Raw genomic sequence first — 11304 nt, forward strand, 5'->3', positions numbered from 1 at the left:
TGTATTTAGGTACATTAGATATCTCAGGAACTCGAATCCTGGTTTCAACAAATATATATGGAATATATTTAACATGGTGGCGAGGCTCGAACTCGCACTAATATTTATCAATAAAATGTCATACAAGATATGTAACACAAAGCTGAAAGAAACTGAAGAAACATTATACAGTTACTTTAAAATACTAATTAACCGTCACAAGGTTATAGAATTTGTCCCAACAATAAATCCAGATTATAACGCAAGAATTGAACTTGCCTTGCACTTGAACAAAGATAATTAAAATATGTTGTGTTACTTAAAATACAACTTGAGACGCTGTTTTGATAAAAGGGGTGGCCAGAAATAAAGTGCATTCCCGTCGCCAGTGAGTTTTTGGGGATCAGAATAGGCCCCCTGGGTGGTTTTTTTTTTTTTCGCTCCAACTTTTGGAACGGTTAAAAAAGTAATAATTGCGTTAGGTTCAATGACCGAGCGTAAAAGTTCATTCATGAACAGGTTTAGAGTGAAGTTGGCTGCGAGTGTTTTGACATGAAAAGATAACCTCATAATTTAATGTTCTAGCAGCTCGAAACCTTGAATTATTTGGAAGGAAGACATGCGGATTAAGTTGTTTGTGAGATTTAAACGTAGCACATTGATTTGCGTAGGAAAACTGTCGCAAATAAGATAATAAAAACTACTTACGTGTGTTTGCTTCGTCCGCACTTTATTCACTCATCACCTTTAACACGCACTATCGACCAATTAAACACTCACAACTTTGCGAAAACATCAATACACAGCACTTTTCACAAAATAAAACACACTTTGGAACAGTTTTTTCTTAAAAAGTTTGTGTAACGTAAACACTTCGACGCAAATAAGAAACAATTTTACAAACCATAGACAACTGGCTCGCACGTTCGGATACGCAGTATACGGAAATACAATGCCCATGGAATATGAAAATACAAGTTGTTTTTAATAAATCAATAATTACAATCAATTATTTGTAAAATAATTATTCATAGGTCATCCCATTACTATCCTGTAAGTGGGAGCGAGAAAGAGTTATTTTTTGCTCGTTGTCACTTACCGGTGCGGTGCGGTCGTGCGTTAGTTAGTTAACACACGGCCGCTCCGTGAATTTTTTCACGTAAGTAAGAGCGAGCGTTCTCACTTACAGCGTTAGAACTATTACGCGCGTTATGCGAGATTCAGAACCTAATTGGCAATCGGATTGTCCCGTCTGAACTGGACTGACGAAGTGATGTAGGTACCCAGTTGAACTGCATGAAATGTAGTAGGTACGAACAGTATGTACGAGGAATGGGTGAAATAATAAATGAATACTCCTCTGAAACTTGTTTTCTTTATTATTTTTTCTACTGCCGTGTTGTTATTCGTTATTTACAGTGTCGTGCATTAGATCGTTAAAACTCTACATAAAAGATGCCCGCCCCCGCCCGGCGGCCCGTGCACCCACGCATACGATATAGCTCTTAAAGCATTGTTAGGTAGCCTTTAAGGGATAAAGCGGGCCGCGGGGCGCCCAAATACAGGAAACAGTGCGAATTTCACGAAAGTTATTTTAGAAAACTATTAAAAAGTAAGTGCATGGTCGTAGAAAAAGTATTGTATGCAACGGTGTTTAACTGAGTCAAAAAATACTTCGCCTCAAATTGTTACCCACGCCACTTGTCTTTTTTGACCTCCTTTAAACGCCTGTTGCATAAGAAAAACAAACGGATGATTTATTTTTTATTTTTCTGATAACTAGCTACGGATATAAGGAAGGAGGAGATAGGCGCATCGGAGTACTAGTCGGCCTAGTACAAGAGAGGAGGAAACATTATCTAGCCTGCGAAACAGCCGTCCCTTTTTGATAAATACTTACATTTTGCACCTCGCACTCGCAGGACTGAGATTTTGGGGAAAGGTAGAAAGCATTGCACTTCGCTGCTACCAGCACGATTGGGGATAACAGGGAAATGGAATAGCACAGGTGAGTTTTGGTAAGTAATATGCTAAAATTGATTACATTTACAAATGCTTATGTTACGTTTAGTTAACACAATCATCATAAATCGCCGCAGATGTTTACAATTTTATGGGTCTTAATTTATGGTAAATTTTATGTTTTTAACCTTTTGAACGCCAAATACAGCAAATGACGTCAACGGAAAACCGTGCCACTGACGCCACGGGGGTAAATTAAGGATGGGTAAAGAAATTATGCTAACATAAAAGTGGCGTCGTGGTCACGATTTTCCGTTTAAGTCTCTGGCGGCCAAAAGGTTAAACTGTCTCACAAATACTTTGTTTGGTGTTACTTTACCCTAAATAAGGGTCATTGGAAAAAGGCATGACAATCCATAACTTTTATGAACAGAATATTCTGACATTTGCGATATGCATTCGAAAAACTTTAATAAACGTTGTTGATATTGCCAAATTGCGGGAGCATGTGTGCACAATTTCAATTAAATTAATTACCTAATACAACTAACTAACTGATAACTTATTTGTCAATCAAAAATTCAGTAGTTACATGACAACACACGTTACATTACGTTACAAGTTACATACTAGAAAAAAATACATTAACAATAATATTATGCTTTTGCTTTCAAAGGAGCGTGAGTGTGCTGATAAAGCGCGTTCTTCTCCCTGAATCGGTCCAAGTATTTTAATATTAGAAGTCAAATCTCATAGAGCAAAACTCTTGTCCGGGCAAAGCTATGGTGGCGCCATCTAATGCACACTTGCATTCAAGTTGCCAGCTTCTTCTTCGTTCTACTGCATCTGGAAAAAGTAAATATTGTATCAACAATTTACATTATCGTTATTAAAATTGCATTCCACTATTACTTATTAATAATACGTTCGGGTATGGAACATATTTCTACGCCGTTAATGAAGATGAAGACAGACAGAGGGCGCTGGGTTACCAAATGCATTTTTAACGACTACTGTGTTTATTTCATATCTCCTACAGACTATGTAGTACGGGTGCCGATTTGGGTGATTGCCAAATCAGACTTCTGTTATATCAACTGAAGTAGATAAATTACATACCTAGCGACCCTAGCGACCGCTCGGCTGAGTTACTGCGATTCTTCCTCATTCCACGCCTCAGTATTGACCCTGCAAACAAACAGTGATTAATTTATTACTTAACTAACGCCCATGGACGGCGTTTCTACCTACCTACCTACCTACTTACTATGTTACGAGTACTGTGTTTATTTCATATCTCCTACAGACTACACTGCTGGTGCAGATTAGAAACATAATGATTCGCGTCAACGGTGACAGACGGTTTGACGCATCATAGTAAAATCTAGTAATGACAAGGGTGTATTTACGATACCATGCGACGGGTTCTGTTTAGTTGAGTTGCAGCCGGTAGGCGCCACCCACGCGTCGTACTCAGCTCGGTTTAGCGCCTGCGCCTGTGTGAAATGCGAAAGTAGATATCAGATTTTTAGTTTTATCCTACGACTAAAAGTAAAGTACCTTTCTAACATTTCACTTCATTAGCTACCATCCGTAAATAGCACTGACACATGTTGTTCCGGCTGAGTAGGCACTTTTTTTTGTCTGATTGTTCCCCAAGTAAATAAGTTTATCACCAAATCAGACTTCTGTTATATCAACTGAAGTAGATAAATTATGATTTAGCAATAAAGCCTTTCTTACTTTATGTCGGAACCACCTGGCAGGTGTTATGAATGACAACTGTGACTAAATAATAAATCAATGAAAATTAAGACAGACAGGGGGCGCTGGGTTACCAAATGCATTTTTAATAGATTACATACCTAGCGACCGCTCAGCTTGAGTTACTGCGATTCTTCCTCATTCCACGCCTCAGTATTGACCCTGCAAACAAACAGTGATTAATTTATTACTCAACTAACGCCCATGGACGGCGTTTCTACCTACCTACCTACCTACTTACTATGTTACGAGTACTGTGTTTATTTCATATCTCCTACAGACTACACTGCTGGTGCAGATTAGAAACATAATGATTCGCGTCAACGGTGACAGACGGTTTGACGCATCATAGTAAAATCTAGTAATGACAAGGGTGTATTTACGATACCATGCGACGGGTTCTGTTTAGTTGAGTTGCAGCCGGTAGGCGCCACCCACGCGTCGTACTCAGCTCGGTTTAGCGCCTGCGCCTGTGTGAAATGCGAAAGTAGATATCAGATTTTTAGTTTTATCCTACGACTAAAAGTAAAGTACCTTTCTAACATTTCACTTCATTAGCTACCTGTAGGCCTAGCACATGATGGCCGCGAGAGTATGTCGCCGCGAGATAGACTACCTGTCCTTATGTCATTAATACAGTTAGAAGAAGACGTGTCATCTATCTCGCGGCGACATACTCTCGCGGTCATCATGTGCTAGGCCTACTGATCCGTAAATAGCACTGACACATGTTGTTCCGGCTGAGTAGGCACTTTTTTTTGTCTGATTGTTCCCCAAGTAAATAAGTTTATCACCAAATCAGACTTCTGTTATATCAACTGAAGTAGATAAATTATGATTTAGCAATAAAGCCTTTCTTACTTTATGCCGGAACCACCTGGCAGGTGTTATGAATGACAACTGTGACTAAATAATAAATCAATGAAAATTAAGACAGACAGGGGGCGCTGGGTTACCAAATGCATTTTTAATAGATTACATACCTAGCGACCCTAGCGACCGCTCAGCTTGAGTTACTGCGATTCTTCCTCATTCCACGCCTTAGTATTGACCCTGCAAACAAACAGTGATTAATTAGCGCCTGCACCTGTGTGAAATGCGAAAGTTAGTCTCTTATCTTTATCTGCATGAACATTTCCTTTACATCTGCCGATACTGCCACGCCGTGTTGACGGAAACGCATGATGACGCCGGGCAGCGACTGCAGCAGATCGGGGCCCGCGAGAAGCATCTCGTTAAGGCTGCGGCCGTGTGAGGTGGCCGCGGCGTCATGGACTAGCCGTACCGTATTTGTAGGTAATTACGGTATGTGCGTATAAGAATCTAGTATTTTGAATTTCTTTGATTTGTCGGTTTTGGTCGATGCTCTCGGTTGTTTCGTTTGTGAAAGCCTTTCTTACTTTATGTCGGAACCACCTGGCAGGTGTTATGAATGACAACTGTGACTAAATAATACTTTTGGATGTCTCAATGAAAATGGAGACAGACAGGGGGCGGTAGGTTACCAAATGCATTTTTAATAGATTACATACCTAGCGACCCTAGCGACCGCTCAGCTTGAGTTACTGCGATTCTTCCTCATTCCACGCCTCAGTATTGACCCTGCAAACAAACAGTGATTAATTTATTACTTAACTAACGCCCATGGACGGCGTTTCTACCTACCTACCTACCTACTTACTATGTTACGAGTACTGTGTTTATTTCATATCTCCTACAGACTACACTGCTGGTGCAGATTAGAAACATAATGATTCGCGTCAACGGTGACAGACGGTTTGACGCATCATAGTAAAATCTAGTAATGACAAGGGTGTATTTACGATACCATGCGACGGGTTCTGTTTAGTTGAGTTGCAGCCGGTAGGCGCCACCCACGCGTCGTACTCAGCTCGGTTTAGCGCCTGCGCCTGTGTGAAATGCGAAAGTAGATATCAGATTTTTAGTTTTATCCTACGACTAAAAGTAAAGTACCTTTCTAACATTTCACTTCGTTAGCTACCTGATCTGCTGTAAATAGCACTGACACATGTTGTTCCGGCTGAGTAGGCATGAACTTCTGTTATATCAGCTTAACTAGCTAATAAATGATGATTTTTAGTAATAGTATATCTATTACTGTTAAAGGTTTTACCTTATGTTGGAATCACCTGGCAGGAGTTATAAAGAACTAGAGTAGGTACTGCTTGAGCCACTACTGTTTGAGTAAGTGCTGCTTGTTGCTTCATGTTAACTATCTAGCTCCCTGTCAATGTAATCATGTAGTCCTAGTCCACCTTCGAAAAAAATAGTACCTGCTTTTTCGAATCCGATTTTCTCTCCATGTTACTAACTTAATGTTTGTTTATTCCAAAGGCAGCGATACACTCGATCCACTAAAACGTGGTTAAAATACACACTATTCATAGTACATATTATGAATAATCAAAATAAACACGGACATGTTGTCAATATTTTGCCGAAAACTGCAAAACATCGAAATGTCACTCCTCTATGATTTTCCGTTTCACGAAATAATTTCGGATTCTGAAAATTTTTCAAACTTATCTTTAGTTACAAGACAAAATAAACAATAATAGTAATGCAAAGATTCAATTAAATAAAATATCAATGTATTGTTGTTTTGTACTTGTCTTTACTTCTTCTAATAAAATTAAACAAATTAGTTGCGTCAAACAAATCGCTATTCAAAAATATTTTGCATGATCCCCAACGCACGAACGTTGCGCGAGCGATTCGTCTGAGACGGACGTGACGTATTCGTTGCGCCATATTTGAATGATCACTCAGTTTATTTACTAATACAAATACGTATTCTTTTTCTGTTTGATTTTGTAAGATTTATACTAATTTTGTACCTTAGGCATCTTTACAAGTACATTAAATTCCAAAAATCTAAGCAGGTAGAATGCACCGTCATTTCCTCATAAAATGTTGAAATTAGCGCCTTTTCATAGGACAAAATCGTTTGCCAATAGGAAATTTGTACGTAATTACGATATGTACGTATAAGAATCTTCTAGTATTTTGAATTTCTTTGATTAGTCGGTTTTGGTCGATGCTCTCGGTTGTTTCGTTTGTGAAAGCCTTTCTTACTTTATGTCGGAACCACCTGGCAGGTGTTATGAATGACAACTGTGACTAAATAATACTTTTGGATGTCTCAATGAAAATGGAGACAGACAGGGGGCGGTGGGTTACTAAATGCATTTTTAATAGATTACATACCTAGCGACCGCTCAGCTTGAGTTACTGCGATTCTTCCTCATTCCACGCCTCAGTATTGACCCTGCAAACAAACAGTGATTAATTAGCGCCTGCACCTGTGTGAAATGCGAAAGTTAGTCTCTTATCTTTATCTGCATGAACATTTCCTTTACATCTGCCGATACTGCCACGCCGTGTTGACGGAAACGCATGATGACGCCGGGCAGCGACTGCAGCAGATCGGGGCCCGCGAGAAGCATCTCGTTAAGGCTGCGGCCGTGTGAGGTGGCCGCGGCGTCATGGACTAGCCGTACCGTATTTGTAGGTAATTACGGTATGTGCGTATAAGAATCTAGTATTTAGAATTTCTTTGATTTGTCGGTTTTGGTCGATGCTCTCGGTTGTTTCGTTTGTGAAAGCCTTTCTTACTTTATGTCGGAACCACCTGGCAGGTGTTATGAATGACAACTGTGACTAAATAATACTTTTGGATGTCTCAATGAAAATGGAGACAGACAGGGGCGGTGGGTTACTAAATGCATTTTTAATAGATTACATACCTAGCGACCCTAGCGACCGCTCAGCTTGAGTTACTGCGATTCTTCCTCATTCCACGCCTCAGTATTGACCCTGCAAACAAACAGTGATTAATTAGCGCCTGCACCTGTGTGAAATGCGAAAGTTAGTCTCTTATCTTTATCTGCATGAACATTTCCTTTACATCTGCCGATACTGCCACGCCGTGTTGACGGAAACGCATGATGACGCCGGGCAGCGACTGCAGCAGATCGGGGCCCGCGAGAAGCATCTCGTTAAGGCTGCGGCCGTGTGAGGTGGCCGCGGCGTCATGGACTAGCCGTACCGTATTTGTAGGTAATTACGGTATGTGCGTATAAGAATCTAGTATTTTGAATTTCTTTGATTAGTCGGTTTTGGTCGATGCTCTCGGTTGTTTCGTTTGTGAAAGCCTTTCTTACTTTATGTCGGAACCACCTGGCAGGTGTTATGAATGACAACTGTGACTAAATAATACTTTTGGATGTCTCAATGAAAATGGAGACAGACAGGGGCGGTGGGTTACTAAATGCATTTTTAATAGATTACATACCTAGCGACCCTAGCGACCGCTCAGCTTGAGTTACTGCGATTCTTCCTCATTCCACGCCTCAGTATTGACCCTGCAAACAAACAGTGATTAATTAGCGCCTGCACCTGTGTGAAATGCGAAAGTTAGTCTCTTATCTTTATCTGCATGAACATTTCCTTTACATCTGCCGATACTGCCACGCCGTGTTGACGGAAACGCATGATGACGCCGGGCAGCGACTGCAGCAGATCGGGGCCCGCGAGAAGCATCTCGTTAAGGTTGCGGCCGTGTGAGGTGGCCGCGGCGTCATGGACTAGCCGTACCGTATTTGTAGGTAATTACGGTATGTGCGTATAAGAATCTAGTATTTAGAATTTCTTTGATTTGTCGGTTTTGGTCGATGCTCTCGGTTGTTTCGTTTGTGAAAGCCTTTGTTACTTTATGTCGGAACCACCTGGCAGGTGTTATGAATGACAACTGTGACTAAATAATACTTTTGGATGTCTCAATGAAAATGGAGACAGACAGGGGGCGGTAGGTTACCAAATGCATTTTTAATAGATTACATACCTAGCGACACTAGCGACCGCTCAGCTTGAGTTACTGCGATTCTTCCTCATTCCACGCCTCAGTATTGACCCTGCAAACAAACAGTGATTAATTAGCGCCTGCACCTGTGTGAAATGCGAAAGTTAGTCTCTTATCTTTATCTGCATGAACATTTCCTTTACATCTGCCGATACTGCCACGCCGTGTTGACGGAAACGCATGATGACGCCGGGCAGCGACTGCAGCAGATCGGGGCCCGCGAGAAGCATCTCGTTAAGGCTGCGGCCGTGTGAGGTGGCCGCGGCGTCATGGACTAGCCGTACCCATCGCCATTCGTCTTTCTTCGTGTAATCTTCGATTTCTGCTAGGCGGTGTGCGACTAATGACTTGCATGTGCGTGGCTCAGAGCGTATCCATGCCAGGGCTGCGCGCGCGTCACTCCAGTATGTTTTCTTGTCGATCTCGAAGTCGTGTTCGCTCCCGACGTCCGCGGCGAATCGCACGCCTAGGACGGCCGCTTCAAGTTCCAGTCTAGGCATCGAGACCAGGCGTGTGGGCGTGACTCGGCTTTAGGCGCCGGCCAGAGCGAATTTTGTTGTACCGTCGGCTCGGGTCACACGCCAGTATACAGCGGCGGCGTAGGCTTCTTCACTCGCATCGAGGCAGGTGTGCAGCTCGTACTTGGACACACGGGTTCGGTCTCGTAGCATCTAGGTATCGATAGGTCACCGAGGTCGCGCAGATGCTGCAGCCAATTTCCCCAGCATTCAGCGCCACGTCACTTGCATGACCCTCTTCGTGGGCGTCGTTACTGGCGAGATCAGGCCCAGCGGGTTGAATATTGACATGATAATGCTGAAGGCTTCTCTCTTCGTCGGGGGGCGTTGACCTTTGATCACTTCTGGCAGCTCTCGTCTCGTATTGAGTTTGAAACGAATGTTGTCCTCTCGCGTGTCCCATAGCTGGCCGAGCGTTTTTTCTATCTCGCTCCCGCCGATAAAGACGGTGACGCCCTCTCGGTCTTCCTTGCCGATGACTACGGGGTCGTTCGTCGCCCAGCCGCGTAGCTGGAAGCAAGTCTTCTTATGTACGTGGTTTACTTCGCTTGACACTCTCTTCTGCCGGGTCGCCTTCGCGTCGATCGCCTCGCCACAGGAATCGCAGTGCGTCGCGGTCCTATTCTCTTATCTTTATCTGCATGAACATTTCCTTTACATCTGCCGATACTGCCACGCCGTGTTGACGGAAACGCATGATGACGCCGGGCAGCGACTGCAGCAGATCGGGGCCCGCGAGAAGCATCTCGTTAAGGCGCGGCCGTGTGAGGTGGCCGCGGCGTCATGGACTAGCCGTACCCATCGCCATTCGTCTTTCTTCGTGTAATCTTCGATTTCTGCTAGGCGGTGTGCGACTAATGACTTGTATGTGCGTGGCTCAGAGCGTATCCATGCCAGGGCTGCGCGCGTGTCACTCCAGTATGTTTTCTTGTCGATCTCGAAGTCGTGTTCGGTCATACGCCAGTATACAGCGGCGGCGTAGGCTTCTTCACTCGCGTCGAGGAAGGTGTGCAGCTCGTACTTGGACACACGGGTGCAGTCTCGTAGCATCTAGGTATCGATAGGTCACCGAGGTCGCGCAGATGCTGCAGCCAATTTCTCGGATGATGACCGATGTCAGATGATATTCTGCCGGGTCACCTTCGCGTCGATCGCCTCGCCACAGGAATCGCAGTGCGTCGCGGTCCTCTTCTCTTATCTTTATCTGCATGAACATTTCCTTTACATCTGCCGATACTGCCACTCCTAGGGTTGTAAATAGAAAAAAAACCAAATGTTTTTTTTCAGAATTGTGAAAAAAAACATGAAAAAAAACCGAGCACCATGGTTTTTTTTTCTAAATATGGTTTTTTTTCAGATGAACAAATAATATGACAATAACGGTTTTTCGTGAGTTGTAACATGTTTCAATAACAAAAACGTACATTTTAACTCAATGAACATTCAGTATAAAAAGGTTTATTGGGGAATCCCCTATGCTGCGTGTAGCGTGGAGAGGCCGTGGTGTTGCCAACAGTAAATAGTGATAACTACCAACTACAAATTTCGTAAAACTTACTTTTATAAGACCAGAAATTAAAGTTATTTGATTAAATTCGTTTAATAGTTAACATTAAGTCTAAAAAACCTTATAAAAGTATTAACTACTTTGCAAATTTTCAGATTTCGTACTTTAGAAAAAAAACATACTCCAGAAAAAAAACTGTTTTTTTTCACGGTTTTTTTTCATGTTTTTTTTCAAGCCAGAAAAAAAACCGTTTTTTTGCAACCCTAGCCACTCCGTGTTGACGGAAACGCATAATGACGCCGGGCAGCGACTGCAGCAGATCGGGGCCCGCGAGAAGCATCTCGTTAAGGCTGCGGCCGTGTGAGGTGGCCGCGGCGTCATGGACTAGCCGTATCTTCGGCTTCTCCGGGTTGCAGACCGCGAAGTGGGGCAGGTACCAGGCTCTCCCGCTGGATGGTGTACTGCTTCTTCAGGGCCGGTCTAGAAGCGTCCGTCGAGGAGGCGTCGACATTTCTCTTCTAGTATTCTTAAGGCTTGCTGTTCTGGATCACTGCGGGGCTTCCTCGGCTCGATCGAGAGTGATTCGAGTGCGAGAGTTCTGCATCTCGTTCTCGATGTTCCCGCCGGGCTGTATGCGCGTAAGATGTGCGCAGCAGTAGGCCACGGGTGTCGCTCGTGAGTGGCGACAACCG

At 43.2% G+C, this 11304-nt stretch overlaps 1 long non-coding RNA gene across 2 annotated transcripts; it reads right to left on the minus strand.

Moving 5' to 3' along the window:
• Positions 1-1628: 1628 nt before the first annotated feature.
• Positions 1629-8272, minus strand: LOC125229768. Of its 2 annotated transcripts, XR_007177447.1 has the most exons (11): positions 8021-8272; positions 7473-7542; positions 6934-6994; positions 5534-5615; positions 5238-5307; positions 4689-4758; positions 4094-4175; positions 3807-3867; positions 3356-3437; positions 3061-3129; positions 1629-2787 (listed from the first exon to the last, which is right to left on the minus strand). It is a non-coding gene; the product is annotated as an uncharacterized LOC125229768 (long non-coding RNA). The 2 variants fall into 2 exon arrangements; XR_007177448.1 differs by lacking the exons at positions 6934-6994; positions 8021-8272 and having other exon boundaries at positions 7473-7959.
• Between the last annotated feature and the right edge of the window lie 3032 nt (positions 8273-11304).

This window comes from Leguminivora glycinivorella, chromosome 9 (genome assembly GCF_023078275.1).
Source record: "Leguminivora glycinivorella isolate SPB_JAAS2020 chromosome 9, LegGlyc_1.1, whole genome shotgun sequence".
Taxonomy (NCBI): Eukaryota; Metazoa; Arthropoda; class Insecta; order Lepidoptera; family Tortricidae; genus Leguminivora; species Leguminivora glycinivorella.